A 20755-nucleotide genomic window follows, 5' to 3' on the forward strand; every position below is an offset into this window, starting at 1 on the left:
TCAATTTTGTATGCACGTGCATTATTTTTCTTAAGCGGAGAGGGACCACAGCTTTCATTAGCATCTTTAAAAAGAATCCCAATGGCGCCAACTCGCTTCAGAGGGGAGAAAACTGGTCTGACAAGTAAAGTGGCAAGGCGGCTGGCACCCGGACGTGGGTCGCCTGACTTTGAGCTCTTCACACTATACAATATTCATCTTAAAAAATCGCACAGACGTTCACTTAAACCCGGTCACACGTGGGCTTGTCGATGCCCTTCGGACACCCCACTAATCAGACGATGAAGAAGCAACTTAAGCACGAGCCAGCAGGACGAGACCAAGAGTCACAGCAGCAGGTGCGAGCGGCCCGAGGGCGAGGGGCCAGGACCCCGGGCGGCCCAGGGACACCCGCTCTGCTCCCCGTCCTCGGCGCCGCGCCCTCTGGGGAGCCGGAATTGGAGAAACTGGGCTTAGGGGTACGAGGCACCCCCAGAGACGGGCCCCGGGCCGCTCCTCCCTCGGCTCAGCTTCCGGGCGGCCCGGGTCGGTCGCCGCGCCGCCATCAGCCCCCTTGCCCTGCCCGGCTCCCAAGTTAGCCAGGGAGGGGACGGCGCCTGAGGTCCGGGAGGCAGACGGGACAGGAACCGTCGCCCGGTGTTGGATGAGGCAGGCGCTGGCTGCGGGGCCCCTGGATTCCTCCCCGAGACCGCCAGCCTTTGTCGCCCTGGAGCTCATGTCCCCGGTGACAGCTTCCAACACACTCCCTCCCCCGCGGCCCCTGCGCCCTGGAAGCCATCTTCATCCTTGGAAACTTCGGAGAGATTCTGTTCGAGCCTGATACAACCCCCAGCAAGAGACAAAAGGTCTGGCTCTGCGGAAACTAGGCCAGACCCAGGGAGGCAAGGCCCCCAAACCTCTAGTGATGCTGGGGCTCCCCGACGTCTCCGCCCCGCCACTGTATCAGCTTCCCGCTGCTGCTGCGACGAAGCACTCACTTAACCCAAGTCTTCCTGTCTTACCACTCGGAAGGCCAGAGGTCGGCTACTCGGCTACTTGGCTCACTGGGGTAAAATCCCTTTCCGGGGATCCCTGGGTGCGCAGCGGTTTGGCGCCTGCCTTTGGCCCAGGGCACGATCCTGGAGACCCGGGATCGAATCCCACGTCGGGCTCCCAGTGCATGGAGCCTGCTTCTCCCTCTGCCTGTGTCTCTGCCTCTCTCTCTCTCTCTCTGTGTGACTATCATAAATAAATTTAAAAAATAATTAAAAAAAAATAAAATCCCTTTCAGCAGGGCTGTGTTCCCTTCTGGAAGCTCTCAGGGTGATGGTCTCTGCTTTTTCCAGCTTCTAGAGGCCAACCGTATGCCTTGGCCAGCACATTGCATTTCCCTGACCGCCGCTGGGGAAGGTCCTCTGCCTCTACGGACTCACGGGATTGGGTTGATCCCACCTGGGTAACGCACGCGGCTCTCCCGGTCTCAGGGCCCCTAACCCGAATCACCTGTGCAGAACCCCTTTTGCTATCTAAAGCACGTTTTCACACATTCTGGGGATTGAGATGTGGGCATCTCTGGGAGGTGTTCATTCTGCCTACCACAGATCCTAAACCGAGGCCCAGGAGTTGATAAGTACAAAGTAGAGAGCGCTTTCACCAGTTTTAAGGCCCCATCCTTAAGTGTGAATGGATAGCCAAGAATCTACAGCCATTTGAGCAAACTTCTAATATGAAAGATGAAACTGAAACCAGGACACAAAGAACCTAGAAGAAACAAAGACACTGTCATGACCAGAAATCTTCAAAAAGGAAAAAATAAACAAACCCCAAAACGAATTAACATCCTTAGGAATGTTTGTGAATCTTCCAAACAAAATTCTAAGACAAACCTGTCAGATATTAAAAATACATTAGCAGAAATCAGAATTCAGTGTTAAGTTCTGGAAATAGGTGAATTTTCCCAGAAAGTAGGACAAGATCAAAAACAATGAAAAACTTAGAAAGGAAACAAATGTGAAAAATCACAGCGTTACTCCAGGAGGGCCAATGTATGAAACCGGAGTTCTAGAACGAGAATAGTGAGTATGGGGAAAGGGAATTATCTAAGAAATAATAGAGGGGAGAGACATTTTCTAGAGTTACGAGATGTAAGCCTCCAGAAGGAAAGGGACACTTAACTCTTGGCCAAATCAATGAAGCCACCCTCTATCCTGCCATATAATTGTGAAATTTAAACAACTCAGGGGATAAACAAATTCTCCTAAAATTTCTGGAGAAAAAGGGTCAGCAATCAGCATTGTCTCAGATTGTTCAACAGCTCCGGGAGCCAGATGGACATTATGGTTCTATAGAAAAGACCTGGCAATGAGTAAGCACGTGGACAATTAACAATATTTTAAAAAAGGAAATTAATTTCAGAACTTAGTTTTTTAAGATTTTACTTATTTATTCATGAGACACACAGAGAGAGGCAGACACAGGCAGGGGAGAAGCAGGCCCCCTCTGCAGGGAGCCCGATGCAGGACTCGATCCCAGGACCATGCCCTGAGCAGATGCTCAAGCAGATGCTCAACCACTGAGCCACCCAGATGTCCCCAACTTAAAAAGTTTTAAGAGGAAATCTCAAAATGCATAGCCATGGGGTCAACGGTATTGATAGAATGATCAACTCTCACTCAATTAGTATTCTTGATTTAACCCCAAAGCATGTAGTAACTAAGTTGTGAAGGTGGAGAGAGTAGTATACATAGGAGTGGTGGTGGTAGGAGCGAAATCTTCGTTTCCATGGTAGAAACATAAAGTCAAAACCAAGAAACAGCAATATGAGCATTTTATATGGAGGGAAAGAAAAGAAACCGATAAATGGGCTGAGTGAGAGTGGCTGCTTTGAGGGAGGGTAGAGGACAGCCCTTCATTATTGTAGGAATTGGAGCCGCTGACCTGTTGGGTCTATGGACACATATGACATTGACAAAAATAAAAACATGAATGTAAAGAACCACCCAAATGCCCATCCAACAGATGGGTGGATAAACAAATTGTGGTCCACCCACACAATGGGATAGAATTCAGCCATAAAAGGGAATGAAGTGCAGACACATGCTGCAACACGGATGAACCTTGACAAGTCACGCCAAGTGAGACGCCAGTCCCCAAAGGCCACATATTGTGATTCCATTTATATGAAAGTCTAGAATAGGCAAATCCACAGAAAGCAGATTAGTGGTTGTGAAGAATGAAGAGGACGGGGGAATGAGGGGTGCTTACTTAATAGCCATGGGGCTTCTTCTGGGTGTGATGGAAATGTTCTGGAATTAGTTGTGATGGCGGCACAATGTCATGAATGTACTAAAAGCCACTGAACTGTACACTTTAGAGTGGTTAAAATGGCAAATTATGTTATGTGAATCCTACCTCAATAATAAAAAAAATATAAGGAACACAATATAATGGATTCTATCTAGTATACAAATTCTATTTTATTTTTGCCTAAATGAGAATTGTTTACAAAGTCTCTACAACATGTTTATACATTCTTTGGTTTTAGTAAACAGAGGACAATGCATTAAATTGAAGCCTTGATGATTTATGGTTTCCATAGTATCTGCGGACCATTCATCATTTTGAATAAGCCAAGATTATATTTCAGGCACAATAGGCAGAAATGAATTATGTACTAACTTCAAATGTGGTATTAGAAATATACATGCGGGGTAGCCCTGGTGGCTCAGCAGTTTAGTGCCTGCCTTCGGCCTGGGGTGTGATCCTGGAGTCCTGGGATCAAGTCCCACGTCGGGCTCCCTGCATGGAGCCTGCTTCTCCCTCTGCCTGTGTCTCTGCCTCTCTCTCTCTCTCTGTCTCTCTCATAAATAAAAGTAAAATCTTAAAAAAAAAAAAGAAATATATATGCGTGCAGTTCTTCAGTAAACCCAATAGCTTGCTTTTTTGTAATCTGACACTTTTGTTTCAAAGTTGAGAAGTGCAGAAAAAAAAATGAATTCAGAGTTCTGGGAAGTAGTAGGTTATAAATGAGGTTACACTGTGTTTTGCTCCGTTTTTCCCAATTATATTTTCTCTCTCCTTTGGCACCCCCTCTGTAAACTTTTCTATTCTGTTTTTCTCAGTAGTCAGCTATTGAAAATCAAGGAGTCCTGGCGATGAAGAAGAGCTGGACAGTGAAACCAAGAAGCAAACCTCGGCCACTAAGAGTTGGGGCCTCTCGTGTGTATTAATTTCCAGAGTTCAAATCTGTTTCTGTTATTTTTTTAATTACTTATTTTGGTTCTTTGGTAGGTCACCAAGATTTTTAAAGTCCTGTTTTGCTTAATGGCTTTTTAGGATCTATACAAAGCTTACCTAAAGTCACCTGATTTTCTCATTATTCACCTTGTTAAAAAAAATTCAACCAGGAGAGTGTGTGTGGAATTAGGATGTCCTTTCTTTCAAGCAACATCACTCAATCTTTCCCAAAAGCTTTACTTTCATATGGATTGTTCTTTAAGGATCACCTGGAAATGCTGCAAAATAATGCAGCTCAGTGTTTAAGCAATTAGGGAATAGAAATTTTTATTACCCTTTTACAGATTTACAAAATGTTTACACCGATTAAGCATTTGTAAATTCATTGTAAAATTCTGGTAATACAAATTGATACTAAAGGAAAACCCAAGAAGACTAAGTGACTTGGCTAGGATCACACTGCATTGGAATCAAGAATAAAGGAAATCAGGTCACTTAGATAAATGGTTTCCATTTAAATACTTATAAGAAAACTAAGACTCCACATATTAAATAAAAATTAATTTGTACCAACATGATAATGCAAAATAGCTATTGGCAAATCTGATAATCTTTGATAATCCTATTAAATGAAAATCAAAGTTTTAGTTTGTTAAGGAAAAACACTACTTTTTATAAGGTAGACTTGACATTTAGAATTTCTGACTTGTTGGGGCCTTAATCATTTTTTTTTTTTTTTTTTATGATAGTCACAGAGAGAGAGAGAGAGGCAGAGACACAGGCAGAGGGAGAAGCAGGCTCCATGCACCGGGAGCCCGATGTGGGATTCGATCCCGGGTCTCCAGGATCGCGCCCTGGGCCAAAGGCAGGCGCTAAACCGCTGCGCCACCCAGGGATCCCTCATTTTTTATTTGTAGCCATTCCCACCTACCCCTCAGTAATTTCACATAATAGACATTTGAAAATAGATTTTATTTATTTTATTTAGAGACTGTGGATGTCTGAGCAGGGGGAGGGGCAGAGGGAGGAGGGAGAGAATCTCAAGCAGAATCTCCACTGAGCGCGGAGCCCAACATGGTGCTCTGACAACCCTGAGACCATGACCTGAGCCGAAACCAAGAATCAAAGCCTTAACCGTCTGTGCCACCCACGTGCTCCTACACATTTTTCATTAATGGTTATTTTTCTTAATAATTATAAGCAAGACTCCTAATTAAAGACCTTGCTAATATTCCTTTATTATCTGTGAGTAGTCTCCCAGATTTTAGCAAACATGTGTATTTCTTCTCTCTTGACACACACACACACACACACACACACACAAGCACAGTTATGAGGCATGATTATCTCCTAGGCCATTAAAATACGATAGCAATCCTAGCACAGAAAAAGGACATCAGGGCAGCCCTGGTGGCGCAGTGGTTTAGCGCCACCTGCAGCCCAGGGCGTGATCCTGGAAAAAATAAGACTACATAATAAAGCTTTGTAAAAAAAAAAAAAAAAAAAAAAAGAAAAAGGACATCAGTGGAAAAACTAGTGAGATGTGAATAAAGTCTGAATTTTAGTCACCAGTAAAGTGCTAATGTGGGTGTAGTATTGACAAATGTACTATGGTTATAGGAAATACTAACAACAGGAAACCTGATGAGTGGCAGAAAAACTACTCTATTATCTCTTCAACTTTTCTGTAAACCTAAAGTGATTCTTCAACAAAATGTTTATTGGAAGACAAACTAGGTACCATAAGCAGGTATCTGAGTCTAGATATGAGTACTACAAGCTGTAATAGTCCTCTTTTGCTGCATAACAAATAGCCCCCCAAAATGCAGTGGCCTAAAATAATAAACACTTGTTATGCAACAATTTCTGTGGATTCTGTAGTTCAAGGTGTCTCTGGGCTGCAGTAAGGTATTGGCTGGAGCTGTAGTCATCTCCACGCTTGTTGAGAGGATTCGTTTCCAAGCTCATGTGGCTCTAGGCAGGTTATCATGAGCTGTTGCCTGAAGACATTGGTTTCTTTCTACCTGGGCCTTTCCACTGAGTAGCTCCTGAGAAGGCAGGTCACTTTCCTTAGAGAGAGAGAAAGAGTGCGTGAGCAAACATGAAAGCATGATCATGGTTACAAAGGATCAGCCCCTTTGTAACCTAATCTTGGAAGTGACACCTCACCTTAGCCGTATTCTATCTAAGAGAAGCAAGTCACTTGGTCCAGCCCACACTCCAGGGGAAGGGACTGCACAGGGTGTGAACCCCAGCAGGTGGGGATCAACGGGGACCATCTCAGAGGCTGCCTACCCAGATGAGTGTGCCCACAATTACTACCATCAACCACTTTGAAAAGAATAGTACTAATTATAAGCATAGGCAAAGGAGTCAGAGAGATCTGAGTTTGTTTGTATACCTGCCTGAAAACTTGACAGTTACATGATCGGGGACAAGGACAAATTACTTTGTTCTTTGTTCATCTGCAAAATGGGAATGATGAGAATTATAGTAACTACTTCCCAGAACTATTTTGAAAGTTAGAGTAAATTAGGTAATTCACGTTAAATGCTCAGCAAATGACCAGCACAAAATAAGAGCTCAGTGTTGGCTGCTATCATCATCGTAATTGTTTACTGTCCAATTTGGAATGCAAATCTACTGTCGACAAGCTGTGAAAGCCCAGGCAAGTTACTTTTCTGTGCTTCTACTTCCTTGTCTATGACTTGGGGGAAATACTACCCACTTGGCAGGGCTGTTGGGCACAATGGGCAGTGATCGTGCAGTTGGCACACAGTGGCTGTAAATTATTATATTTAATGGGCACAGCCTGCTCAGCAAACTCTAACCCTGTTAGAGTTAGGACACATCTGTTTTTGTGTCTTTGCTGTTCTCTAAAACAGGACAACAATCCTTCTAATAATTATTCTCCCCAAGGCTAACTCATTAAACACATCAATTCTTAGTACTTATGTGCGCTGAAGAAAAAAATGTGTATAATCCATCATGAAATATACATCAAAATTATATTTAAAGGTTTTAGAAAAGGATACGCACCCTTTGAAGCAGATTTACTGTCTTTTATTTAATTTGGGTCATTCCCATGAATCTGGAAAATGAAAATGGGAGAGAAACCCTGAACTGGCTGAAAAGCAGAAGCACAGCCCAGAAGGATCCTGCACACATATATGAATATGAATTGAATGTACATAGTGTGTACATTCCTACCACTCCTCTCAAATCCAACGATCTTACAAGCCAGCAGAGAAGACTGGTAACTACGTAAGTCATCACAGGACAACATGGAGGGTGACGTGAGGTTCTAAGGGAGGACAGGGAGAAAAGCCACTGCCAGTGCTCTAAGCCTCAAAGTTGAAGGCAAAGCGAAGGCTGCACTGACATGCATGCACACACGAGCCAGGGTTTTTAAAGAATTAGCTAGAGCTCTCAGGCTGAGGATGATGGAGTGGGGAGGGCCGGGCAGAGGCCCAGGCTCGGAAATGTGAAGGTATCTGGAGCAAGGGGCTGAGTGAGCTCAGGAAACAGGCTGGGAGAGCAGGAGTGGAAATCATGAAGGATGGAGAAAGGACGAGGTCCCATGTGCATTCAGAAAGAGAAATGGTGGCAACACAAAGGGTGACATTGAAGGTGGGAGGTGGGGCAAGAAAGCTACCTAGGAGGCTCAAGGCTGGATTTTAAAGAGTTGAGGGAGGGGCATCTGAGTGGCTCAATGGTTGAGCATCTGCCTTTGGCTCAGGGCAGTGATACCAGGGTCCTGGGATCCAGTCCCCTGCATCGGGCTCCCTGTGGGGATCCTGCTTCTCCCTGTGCTTGTGTCTGCTTCTTTTTCTGTCTCTCATGAATAAATAAGTAAAAAATCTAAAAACACCCCACAACAATAAAGAGTTGAGGGAGAAAAGCCACAGGACTTGGTGGGGTGAATGTGTTGGGGTGGTGTGGGTAAGGGCAAGAACCATCCTGCAAGTCTAAGGTGTCCAGCCTTAGAGCAGGGGGAGCTAAGTTTGGGGTGTGGCTTTGGTTTATCAAATTGAGGCAGGTTTAGAATAGCAGGTGGAACTATCTAGATGCCACTGAAAATATGGAAATGAAGAGTTCTGAAAAACGATCTGTAGCTAGAGCTCTAGTTCAGGGGGCAATCCATACATGCTGGGGGTCCAGAATCAGGGGAGGGAGTGAGATTAGTCAGGGAAAACAGAGCAGGTAGGAAAGCAACAGAGAGGGTCCTGGGGAAACAGTAATGACAGGACAGCAAAAGAAGTGACATGACTTCACTTGATGTGGTCGTAGACAAGGTTTTGGCTGCAAATTCCAAGTGTTTTCCCAGACAAATAAGAAGGAGGTTGAAAGGAGAATGTGGGTGTGGGAGGGGCAGGGCAGGTAGAGAGGCACGAGCTCCTTTAAGCAGGGTGGAGGTCACTTGTCAGGCCATGTATCCTTTCCAGGAAAGAGAGAGACTGGAAGTACAAGGCCCGGAATTCCATCAGGTGTCCTCCCCCCTCGACCTTTGGCTAGATCAGTACCTGTGGTCAGCAGCAGCACTGATGATCCCGGGAGCTCATTCTTAAGCCTTTTCTCCCCACCTTGCTTGGTTCTAGAAAACCAGTGCTGTTTTTAACCTCACCACTTCCCTTTCCATAGTAAGAAGGTGTAATTTAGGATTGTTCAAATATAACCTCTGGCTTTCTTTACCTTGTTTACTAACTGAACGGAACCATATTAACTTAGTTCTGTCTTAGACACAGAAACTTGGTTATCCACACCATCTTTCTTCATGCACCTTGTTAGACTGAACTTCTAGCCAGCCTGAGGCTGGGTACTGCCTTTTAGGAAAGTGACCTGGTCAACCATGGAATGAGCCCTGTCACCAGGCAGGAGGTCACAGATGAGGTCATGCATGCACATGTCTGTGAACAGAATTTACTCCCTCGATGCTCCTTTCAAATGACCTCCAGTAGTCTGATTTTATCCATTTTTTTTCCTACATATCTAGCATCAAAACAAAAATCCTCAGAAATTCTGTGGAAAATTTCTCAACTAGAACTCTTGGCAATATGCTAACAGCTAACCGTGTACCAGTGTTATAACACACACTATACATGGCAATGAAATTCAACTTAAAAATTGAAAAGAGCTACTTCGGTATTTCTGCTCTGTGACTTCTGTTTTCTCCAGTTCTTCTCCGTGGCCCCAAAGGTCACCAATATATTTTCTCTCCTTTCATCAGCTTCAGGGTGCTCTTCCCCAATCATTATAACCGATTTCAGATGGTGCTAGAAAATTATATTGACTCTGAACACCAAAAGAAATCAGTCATCCTCTAAGGGGTCACAGGAGGACGTGAGAGGCGGGAGGGACCAAGGAGCAATAAATCCGCCATGTATGTGGCCCTTTAACCCTCACATGATGGAGTCTGTCCTATCGAGGAGTTCTTGCACAGAACGAGTACACAGTTTTAATAAGAAGACATCCATAGAGTTAGCTTGTTAAACATGACACAACTGTTGGCAGGGTAAAAGGAACGCATCAGCTACATCATGCAGATGCTCAAAGCCATATGGTCTTTGCTCTGAAATACTTCGGGGTCGTCCCATTCATTCCTTTTGTCACTGGTAGTGCAGCTGGCCTCCCCCAAGAACACTGATTTCAAATGGTGCTAGACAATCACTATTTAAATCTAAACCACCATATGAAACCAGCTTCCTGAAGAAGCTTTATGATCTATTTTTTCTTCAGAACGCTCTCTTACCATAGGCTCAATACAACCTAGAAAGGAAAAAGTTGAAACCTGGCTGCGGCTATTTGACTCTGTGGTCTGAACAGAGCTTTCGTGAATCATGTATGCATGTACCATTATCACCAAATCTGTGGCTGGAAGGGGTGAGGGGAACACACCTGTGCTCTTTATTCTTGATCTGCCCAAAGGTTTAGTTTTGTCATTCAGAGACAACAGCGCAAGTCAACAACCATTTTACTCTCTATGGGAAGTCAAGGGAGAGAGTCTTTACTTGGGTAAAACAGCAGAACTCTTCCTGGAGTCAAAGTACCCAGGTGCCAGACATCTAGGACCACAAACACGTAAAGAGTACAAAATAAGCAGGTGCTCTGGTAGACGCTGAAAGAAAACTCTTTTTCCTAAACCTTACTTTCTCTTCGAGATAATTTCTTTTCGTTCAAGGGATTACTATGATTTTAGGGTCCAAGGAAGACAGCAGAACAGCTCAGAGGCAAAGTCATAGGCTGACACTAATGAGATTCTAATGGTTCTTTTTCCAGGACGAATTCCTTCAATTGCGTCAATGACTGAAAGATTTTTGTTAGCTTTGGGCAGCCCCGGTGGCGCAATGGTTTAGCGCCGCCTTCAGCCCAGGGCGTGATCCTGGAGCCCTGGGATTGAGTCCCACATCGGGCTCCCTGCATGGAGCCTGCTTCTCCTCTGTGTCTCTGCCTCTCTGTGTCTCTCATGAATAAATAAATAAAAATCTTTAAAAAAAAAAGATTTTTGTTAGCTTTACTTAAGGTTCTCCTCCCCTACAACTCAAGAGTCAGGCTTTGACCTCTCAGTTTTCCTTGGCAGGTTATTTTTTGCTGTTTTTCTCCTTCCCATTATGGTTCCTGATATCATTTTATTAGGAAGACTGATGTCATCCCCTTCATGTTCTTTCTAGGAATCTGAGAAAATACTCACGCATCCAGGCCACAGGCCACTAACACGATAGGCATTCATTTTTAAAAAACTGTTATGAAAAATTCAGAAATATGTTAAATTAGAATGACGATAAAATGACTTCCTGGGTGCCTGGGTAGTTTAGCAGTTAGGCAGCTGCCTCGGGTTCAGGTCATGATCTTAGTGTCCTGGGATCGAGCCCTGTGTTGGGCTCCCTGTTCAGCGGGGAGTCTGTTTTTCCCTCCCCCTCTTCCCTTCCTGCTCATGTGTTCTTTCACTCTCAAGTGAATGAATAAAGTTTTTTTAAAATAAACTTTTTTAAAAACAAAAGATTTTCTAAATTCATACCACCAAAATTCAACCATTGTTCATTTTTGCTTTAGCTACGCTGTATATAAGGAACATGCATATTTCTGTGGATTGTTTGAAAGTAAGTTGACAACCATCCTGACACTCTGCTCCTAACTTGTTGAGCAGGTCTTAAAACATGAGGTCATTCTTCTACATAATTATAATACCTTCATCCTACCTAAGAAAATGAGCAATTCTTAGTATCCTCTAATACTGAGGCCATATTCCAATTTTTCCCATCAGCCCAGATTGCATCAGGGTTCACTCACTCAGACTCTTTTTAACACAAAAATGCTCCTCACCTTTTCTCAGTTTTATTATAACAGCATCACCTTGAGAAGATGGGTTCTAATCCTGGTGGCATCATTCACTGGGTCTGTCTGTCCTCTTGGCTTAAATAAATTCACTGATCTTCAGCTTCTCCTTTTGATTGTCCTTATACGTCATCCTCATTTATCATCTGTGATGAGTATGGGAAGAACATCTAATTATGATGTGCCTGTGGCTGGTGATTTCAAGTGGGTTCAGCAGGTGCCAAGTCAGGAGGGGTGGGGGCAGTGGGGGGGGATTTGGCTTAGGTCTGATGAATGTTCTTACGCTTTAGAGGAGTGCCTCCTCTTCCTAAGGAGATCCCAACACAAACTCCTCTTTCTTCCGGGAAAGGCATCTACTGAACATGTTTCCTGCTCCTGAGCTGGTTTTCTCATCTTCTGTAAGTAAGAGAATGAAGCCCATGGGCTTATAAGAATATACAGTCTTTACTGCAGCAAAGATGCAATAAAAGCTCCCGGACTGTGGATGAAAGCATATGCTCTGTGAAGCGACAGGCAGTTAGTTACCGGTTTCAACTGATAGTCAATTCAAGCATTTACACCCAAAAGTAGAGACAGAAGAATCCCCATAACTCTTCAATAACTGTTCCATGAATTTTGTAACTACTTTAGGGGTCCATTGCATCTGTGTATGCTAATATAATTCATAATACCAGTATGGAAACGCACAGAGGCAGCCAGATGATTCTCATCAGTTAAAAAAATCCAAAATCATGGGATCCCTGGGTGGCGCAGCGGTTTGGCGCCTGCCTTTGGCCCAGGGCGCGATCCTGGATACCCGGGATCGAATCCCACATCGGGTTCCCAGTGCCTGGAGCCTGCTTCTCCCTCTGCCTATGTCTCTGCCTCTCTCTCTCTGACTATCATAAATAAATAAAAATTAAAAAAAAAATCCAAAATCTGAACAGAAAGGTCTGCTTATTCTTTCTTTTTTACAAATGACGAATTGCAGCTTTTGCTTCCTACCAGTTAGAAGTGTTTTTCAAATGACTGATGCTTCAGTTATGGGGGAAAAATCTTCTTAAAAAATTAATTTCTTCCTCTTATGTTTGGTCACATCATACATATCTCCTACCTCAAATGGACATCAGACCCATATATACACATACATGAATGTGCACACACACATGCTACATACACGACCATCGGTTTGGCTCCCTTAGCAGAAACAGATAGATATGGTAGGTTTTCTGCATTATATCTTAAGCCTGCTTTTCAAAAAACTTAGCAGAAGAGCAAAGGTGGATATGCTCTTTTGCATCCACCTGTCTCTTCCTGTGAGCCCAGTCTGACAAGGTATTTCCAGCAGGAAGAACTTCTTAAGTACAGCAATTTAGCATACTTCTCTGCAGTTTTTAAGCCTTGGGGAGAAACTGAGGTACCGGGCCTCCGTTTTCACATCATCTTCTTTTTTAAAAGATTTTTAATTTATTCATTTGAGAGAGAGAGAACATGAGTAGGGGGAAGGGTCAGAGGCAGAGGGAGGAGCAGACTTCCCCACTGAGCAGGGAACCCCCATGCAGGGCTCGATCCCAGGACCCTGAGAGTATGACCTGAGCTAAAGGCAAATGCTTAACCTACTGAGCCACCCACGTGCTCCTTCATACATTATCTTCTAAAGCATGAAGCCAATTTCTTGAAAACAAGTCGACGTGAGGAGACTGGAGACCGAATAACACGGGGAAAAGTTGCACTGTTTGCTAGTAGGGACATAAAAAAAGAGTAAGTTGATGAATTAATAGGGCTTCATTCATTCCCTTTCCAGGACTTGCACAAAGAAACAGAGTGACAGCGACTGACTCCTTAACTTAGGTGAAGAAGTATCTGCTTACTTGGTTGAATCTTTCAGTGACATTCAACGACAAGGAAAGCCAGTACTCCGGGAACACGGGCAGGCTTCCATTTCTCCATGGCCTCCAATCTCCAACAATCAATCTGATTGTTCTGTATTTTTAGGCCAGGATATGGGGAGGGCTGAATTTCTGAAACTCAGGGTGTTTCTATTTTAACCATCAACAATTTTAAAGTACTGCACCATTTGAAAGGAGTGTTATTTATTTATTTGACCAATTCTTTCTCAGGCATAGAACACACACCTAAAATTGTTCAACTCTCTGACTCCATTATTAACATAATCACCTTTCAGGAACAAAAATCCTTCCTTGGCATCTCTTGGCCCACAGGCCATAAGAATGGGTTTCCATTTCAAAATCCAGTCTGTACCAGCATCTTCATGCTGTTTTTGAGCAAGCTGTCCTGTCCCTCTGTATTTTTTTCTTCCAAATCTGATAGGAAAGCTGGAGCCTGAAATGTGAATCAATAACCCATACCAGGAACTCCTGTGTGGCAAAAGCGGAACAGTGCAAGTACATCATTGTTTTCACTGAACTGAAATGCCAGTCCGTTCTTGCATGAACAAGCTGGATTAAGGTAACTGCCCCAGGGGCTTGAGGATTTCACAAGAAGACTGCATCTGCCTAGGACACTTCTTTAAGAACGCAGCTTCAAAATGCGGCAGACACCAGGACACGACTGTCCTAACTTGAGTACTTAGGCCACACTAAAGATGCGTGCTCGATCATTCAGTTCTAGGTCATTCTCCTGTTGACTTACATGCCTTTAAAGAATGCTTCCTTGCAAGAAGCAGACGAACCAGCGGCACAGGATCTGGGGCTGTGGTTCTGAGTTAAAGTTTTGCCTGTGCTGTTTACTAATGACGGGATCTCGGGCAATCATTTAATTTTTCCTAGTTTCAGTATCCTGAGCCAGAGAATGGAGCTACACATTCATATACTGGAGTGGTTGTCTGGGTCACATGGAATTCAGGATATGAAAAGAGTCGGTCTATTATTTTTAAAGCACTACAGACACATCTGTCATTTTATTAGATGGCTCAGGGCTGTGAAGTGCCTTTTTCAGGGTAAAGGCTGAAATAAACTCAGAAGTAGTTGGGAAGGCAGGGCACCTGGGTGGTTCCATGGCTGAGGGTCTGCCTTCGACTCAGGACGTGATCCCAGGGTTCTGGGATTGAGTCCTATATTGGGCTCCCCAAAGGGAGCCTGCATCTCCCTCTGCCTGTGTCTCTGCCTCTCTCTGTGGGTCTCTTATGAATGAATAAAATCTTAAAAAAAAAAAAGAAGTAGATGGGAGGGCATTTTGAAAAATAATGATAACTCTCATTTATAGAATGCTTCCTCTGGCCAGCACCATGCTACATGCTTTGTGTGCATTTTCTCAACATTCACTACCACCGAACAAGGCTGGTGGTATCTCCATTTTCCATGTGAAGGAACAGAAGTTTAGAGAAGGAACATGACTTGCCCTTCGTCACAAAGCTTATGAATGGCAAATCCAAACCCCGATGTGCCTGATTCCAAGCCACCATTCTTTCCTGCTCAGTGCTTTGTGATGCTGTACACGAAGCTAATCTTCAGTGGCCACCTGGACCTCTGAGCATACACTGGCTCCAAGTTTCAGGGTTTTATCAATGAGCCCATGAGTAAATCAGTAAAATCAGCTTTGGTTCTGATTAGCAGAAGCAGCACCAAATAACCCACCAAGAGGAAGGAGAAGACTTAGGAACAAGTAGGATTTGGCTAGCACTGAAGGAGCAGGGGCTGGACTCTCAGCCGCAATTCTGATTTGCAGTGTGACCTGGAGCAAGTCACATTCTCGGAAGCTTTGTCTTTTCATTTATCTTAAGGAAGCTCAAGTCAAAAGATGATGGTAGGAAAAAAAAAAAAAAAAAAAAGATGATGGTAGGCTAGCCCACCAGATCATGCATGCAATTGTGACAGAGCTAAAATACCGTCTCCAAAATACAGCCCAGCCATTTCTCCTTCTGTGTTTCCCATTTCTGCAGGGGCAGTGGGGCCAGAGGGGCCCTGCAGGCTTCTGGATCCAGAGTGTCAAGCTCTGCAACCAGCTCCCTGCACCGCCTTGAGTGAGTTACTTTGACCCTGGGCGTCAGTCTCCTCACCTGTCAAACGAGGGTCAACAGCAGTACCTGCTGCATAAGGTTGTGACAATTAAGATACACAAGGAAAAGCAATTTGACTTAGAAAGAGCTCAAGATAAACACTCAGTAAATGATGGCTATGATGCTAGAAATAAGAAATCACTCTTCCTTCAGCACATTATAAGCAGAGATGTGTCTAAGAAATCTGTCACAGTTTGAAAAATGCCAGGCTCACAGATTCTGCTTGCATACATTTTGCTGTACAGGGATGCATTCCAGAGTAGCTAGCTATAGAGGTGTTTGGAGAATACTCGCATCTGAAAAGATGCCCTGGGATGCCCAGATGGCATCTCCAACTGAATTAAGTGAAATGGGTATCTTTAATATTTTCTAACTTCTCCTCTTCCCATTCTAAGACCCAAATATGGGATCCATACCCTTGCTTTTAAGCAAGAGTTCATATTATAGGCTTTTTTCAATAATAAATTGGGGGCTGAGTGTTTAAGGGGAAAGGTATAGAGATCAAACACTGATGATCATTCACAACAATTTTACTGTGGAATCACCAGCAACAAAATAAGACAAGACTCCCATAAGGTTGATTTACCAACACAAGCCTCTACTTACACAGGGATGTAAACGCAATCTGTTGACAGATATTTTCCAGGCACAGAAATCCTCAGAGGCATTCATTCCCGAGATCAGCACCTGGAATTTAAATGTGTGTGTGAACCCTCAGGAAATATCCCAGAGCAACAGATGAAGTAAAAGTCAGCTCCACCAACATCCTAAAGAGATGAATTTTAAAAAAGAGAAATAAACACCACCTTCTCTTTCCTGCTTAAGACCCAGAGTTTGGGGAAATACCTGCACTATGAGGGACCTCATGCTGGTGCTCTCGGTCCGGGGCTGGCCACCACCACGGAAATCATCTGCTGACATGAACGGCGCATTTCGCAGATTGTCAGCAAGATGTTTTACGAAATGATACATGGTATAAACCTAGAATTCCAATCACAGAAGAAGGCATAAAGGCAGCCTTCCCCAAAGATGCGAGGAGGTTTCTATTTTAAAAGTTTGACTTTGCAACCTCATGCTGCAGCAGCAGGGACTCCAGAAGGCCAACAGAGGGCAGCACGAGCCCGGAGGTACCACCTCACCCGCCTGGGAGTGGGGCGGGCTGGCAGAGGGCAATTGAGAACTGAAACTGCAAAACTTTCCCCGCTCCGTGGTCGAACTCTAAAGCTGGAATGCACCTTTCACCACATCACAGGAGAGGAAGCCCATCAGAGGTCTCCTGTGCCTGAAAGCCAATCGCTCAAGGGCACTTTAGTCTTTGACATGCGCCCTGCCACAGCAAAGGGGTCGGGGGAGTGCCCGGGGAACAGCTCCATGGAGGGTTCCTCCCGAGGGGCTCCCATCCCCCAGCTCACATTGCAGCCGGCGGGCGCCCGGGCCCCAGTGACTCAGCGGTGTGATGGAGGCAAGTCTGTCCTGTCAAGTTACCACTGATCGCCAATTCTCAGTTAATGATTACAGCTCCACAGATGAACTTAAACACAGCTGAGGCCACAGCGCCGGCCCTGTGCTTATCGGTGCCCGTGCCGGTGGCCGGGTGGTACCGTCTAGGTCCAGGCATCAAAGCCGGCTGGGGAAGGAAACTGGACTGCTTTCTAAGCCCCCCACCGACTGCCCATGCGCTTCAAGATGCTATCACAACAGGGACCATTATGCTGGGAACGTTCTCAAGAGCTGGGACTGAAATTTGAGACGATCTTGACAAGAGAAATGTTCAAGAGAAGCCACAGTTGTATTCAATAGGGTCTCACAGCAGAAAAACCAGTCTAAGACATTCAATCTGAGAAGTACAAATGAGAAGACCTGCCAGGTTAAACACAAAATTCAAACCAATGTGGACTGTTAGATTACACACGATTCTGAAATATTTAAATACTGTTGTAGAATAATAGCATGTTTCCACACTTGTCTGATCTCAAAAATGGGGGCACGACCCAAAGTCAGAAGGAGCTCTTTCCCCTTTCAACAGTAACTAAGGTATGAATCAGACTGTGAGGAATGCCAGGCTGATTGTTTTCTGGAGCTTTTCAGTATTTGGAAAAGCCTCTGGAATAGTTCGTTCAAGATGCTGAGAAGTCCCGCTTTAATTAACTTTGTCCTATAAATGCTCATGAGAAAGCCTGATTCTGAACATGCTTTTCCCAGCCTTGCCATGGTTCCTCTGTGAACACTGCACCTGCAGCCTCCTCAGGTTCATGAGTCTGTGCATTATTTACAGACTGGAAGACCACAACACAAAAAGGTCTGGTTAAGAATACTGTATCAGTTAGTGGTAAGGCTTCTCCAGCTCTGAGGATAGGAGTTTGACAAATACATGTTCAGCTTCCCACTAGCACCCCTGCCTCCCCTTAGGAGCACTGAATCTGTGCTTTCCACAGTGGCTCATGGGTTTTTTTTTTTTCTTAAAGATTTTTATTTACTTATTTTGAGAGAAGGAGAGAGAGGGAGAGGGGAGAGAGAGAGAGAGAGAGCACACGGAGCACACATAAGCAGGGGGGGAGGGGCAGAGGAAGAGGGAGAAGCAGACTCCCTGCTGAGCAGAGAGCCTGACGCAGGCTTGATCTCAGGACCCTGGGGTCATGACCTGAGCCGAAGACCAGCGCTTAGCCAACTAAGCCACATAGGAGCCTTTGGTGGTTCTAATCTAAGTGCAAGGCTAAGGCCTGTACCAAACCTCTCCCCACAGGGGAGTGTGACAGCCAACGAGTGTGCTTCACCACTGGGATTTCAGCAGCTTTCTGGAAAGGGAGTCAAGGGTCAACCTGCCTTCTCAACAGGACAGCCTTGGTCACAGAGGACTCCCATAGGGGTCATCCCCCTGGACATTTTAGGTCTTAGAAGCAGACCTCTATCAATCCCTGCCTAGAATCAAAACTACCAATAAATATCATTTCCCTACCTTTGTCTTTCCTCACTAGTCCCTGCTTGTCTGAGTTAATGAGCTTACACGTTGCCTTTTTTTTTTTTTTTTTAATTTTTATTTATTTATGATAGTCACACACAGATAGAGAGAGAGGCAGAGACACAGGCAGAGGGAGAAGCAGGCTCCATGCACCGGGAGCCCGACGTGGGACTCGATCCCGGGTCTCCAGGATCGCGCCCTGGGCCAAAGGCAGGCGCCAAACCGCTGCGCCACCCAGGGATCCCCTACGTTGCCTTTTTAATGTCAAGTGCAATGAAGTGACTGCACATTTAAACTGGAAACAGAAGTGAGCAGTGTAAGGTTGGGGACCAGAAAGACCTGAATTCAAATTTTGCCTCAGTCAACCTGTTACACAGTTTGAGCAAACAATTTATCCCTTTCTGAGCTTCATTATTTGTGAAAATATAACTTAAATAAAACACAAGGTATGTAGATCTTCAATACATGTGAACCCCACTCCCACCCCCAAGCCCCACATTCTCCTGCTATCCCCATAGCACATCTAACACTTTGGATCAAACTTCCAAAGGTGGAAGACTAACCCTAACACTGGACATTAGTACATAGAGGCTGTGGGGCTAGGGGCTTCTCTCAGGAGAAAGGACAGCATGTAAGCCAAGGATGTCACAACAGGGATTCAGGAGTCTGGAAAAAGACATACAACCTGAAACTGGGATGAGGATCCTGCAACCTGTCCATCTGCCTATTCCTGCATCACTGACACATGGAGGAGCTGTATGAGGCTCAGAGGGTATGTGTGCAAACAAGGCAGATGAGTCTGGTGTAAGTAAACCTATCAACAGATGATGACAGCTCCGTATGGGAGTGGGGTGTCACGCTGGGACAGTTACGTCCTTCACAGAAGGCCCAGCCACAGCAATGCTGCAGAGCCCCAAATCCCTGCTGAACATTACTGATAAAGACAGATCCATTAAAATCAATTAATTGGCATTCACTGATGGCCCCCAAGAGCCCAAGAGCTGAGCTAGACACCGCTAGGAAAATACGTAGTTAGATGATGTGACTACACTTGTCTGTGACCTTTAACTGTGGAAGGAAGTCTAAGCCTAGGGACAAACGCAGTCTGAAGTATGTCTTATCGACAGAGATGACAAGGGTCATTTAGGATTACAGGAGTGACTGGTCCATGGGCCTCAGCGGAGCTCTGCAGGGTGGCCTGAGCAGGTGAACAGGGAGGCTTTCAGGGAGGGGACAGTACATCGTGTTAAACACAGCACGGAGGTGATGATCAGTGAGGATGGGGAAGCCACTGCCATTTGGCAGGGGGACTTTGGGGAGTGAGACTACAAGGGACTTGAGAGAATGCTGGCCTGCAGAAGGACAGAGAGATGGTGCACTCACGGATATAGCCTCCCACCCACCCTGGCCCCGGCCCCCTGGCACTCACACGGGGTGAGAGTTTTGGGATCAGGGATGGAACAAGATGAGAAAAAACATGAAATGTATGACGAGCAGGGGAACGGATGTCTGTTAAGACCAAGCATGTGGGGAGCACGACACCGGAGACGTAAAGGGAGGACTGGGCACTAATCCTCGGGTAGCTGGCAGGTTGGCAGGGGTGTAGACAAGTAAACAGGTGGTATCAAGACAACGGAATAGGTACCAGGAGAGAGAAACTCCAGGAGAGAGGAACTGTGGGCCCTGGGGACCTCCCATTCTCCATCTCCACAGAGGAACGGGCAAGAAGAGATGGGGTGGTCACTGCCTGTGGGTTTCCTTGAGAGGCTGGGGGCCTCCTTCCAGGATGCCTTAGCAAAAGGGGTATCCAAGCACCCATTTGTCTGGAATGCAGTTTCACCTGGGGACGGAACAGACTGAATGCCCTGTAAAATGCCCTTCAGGAGGACAGGAGTCCCGGTCCCTCACTCCAAGCCTCTAGAAGGCCAGAGGAAGATAACTGTGTCCTGAGATGCTGAACCACACAGATGCTGAGGTGAAGTAAAGGCGTGACTTTCACATGCACAGCTGAGATAGTTCCATACGTCCATCAGGACCAGCGGCCACCAGGACCAGTGCTCAACCAGGGCTGACATTCACCATGACCAGTGGCCACCAGGACCAGCGGCCACCAGGACCAACACCCACCAGCACCAGCGCCCACCAGGACCAGCACCCACCAGGACCAGTGCTCACCAGGACCAGTGCTCACCAGGACCAGTGCCCACCAGGGCTGATGTTCACCATGACCAGTGGCCACCAGGACCAGCACC

General features: G+C 45.4%; 1 protein-coding gene across 1 annotated transcript in view; it reads right to left on the reverse strand.

Moving 5' to 3' along the window:
* Window positions 1–3437: 3437 nt before the first annotated feature.
* The window catches only part of LOC140609380 (uncharacterized), a 223440-nt gene continuing 206122 nt past the window's right edge, over window positions 3438–20755 (reverse strand). Inside the window, exons 11-14 of the mRNA XM_072784729.1 lie at window positions 16151–16231; window positions 11831–11943; window positions 11536–11693; window positions 3438–6284 (exon numbers count right to left, since the gene is read on the reverse strand). The gene's annotated coding sequence lies outside the window, so the exon portion shown is untranslated. The remainder of the gene's footprint in view (window positions 6285–11535; window positions 11694–11830; window positions 11944–16150; window positions 16232–20755) is intronic.

The sequence above is a fragment of the Canis lupus genome, chromosome 18 (genome assembly GCF_048164855.1).
Source record: "Canis lupus baileyi chromosome 18, mCanLup2.hap1, whole genome shotgun sequence".
Taxonomy (NCBI): domain Eukaryota; kingdom Metazoa; phylum Chordata; class Mammalia; order Carnivora; family Canidae; genus Canis; species Canis lupus.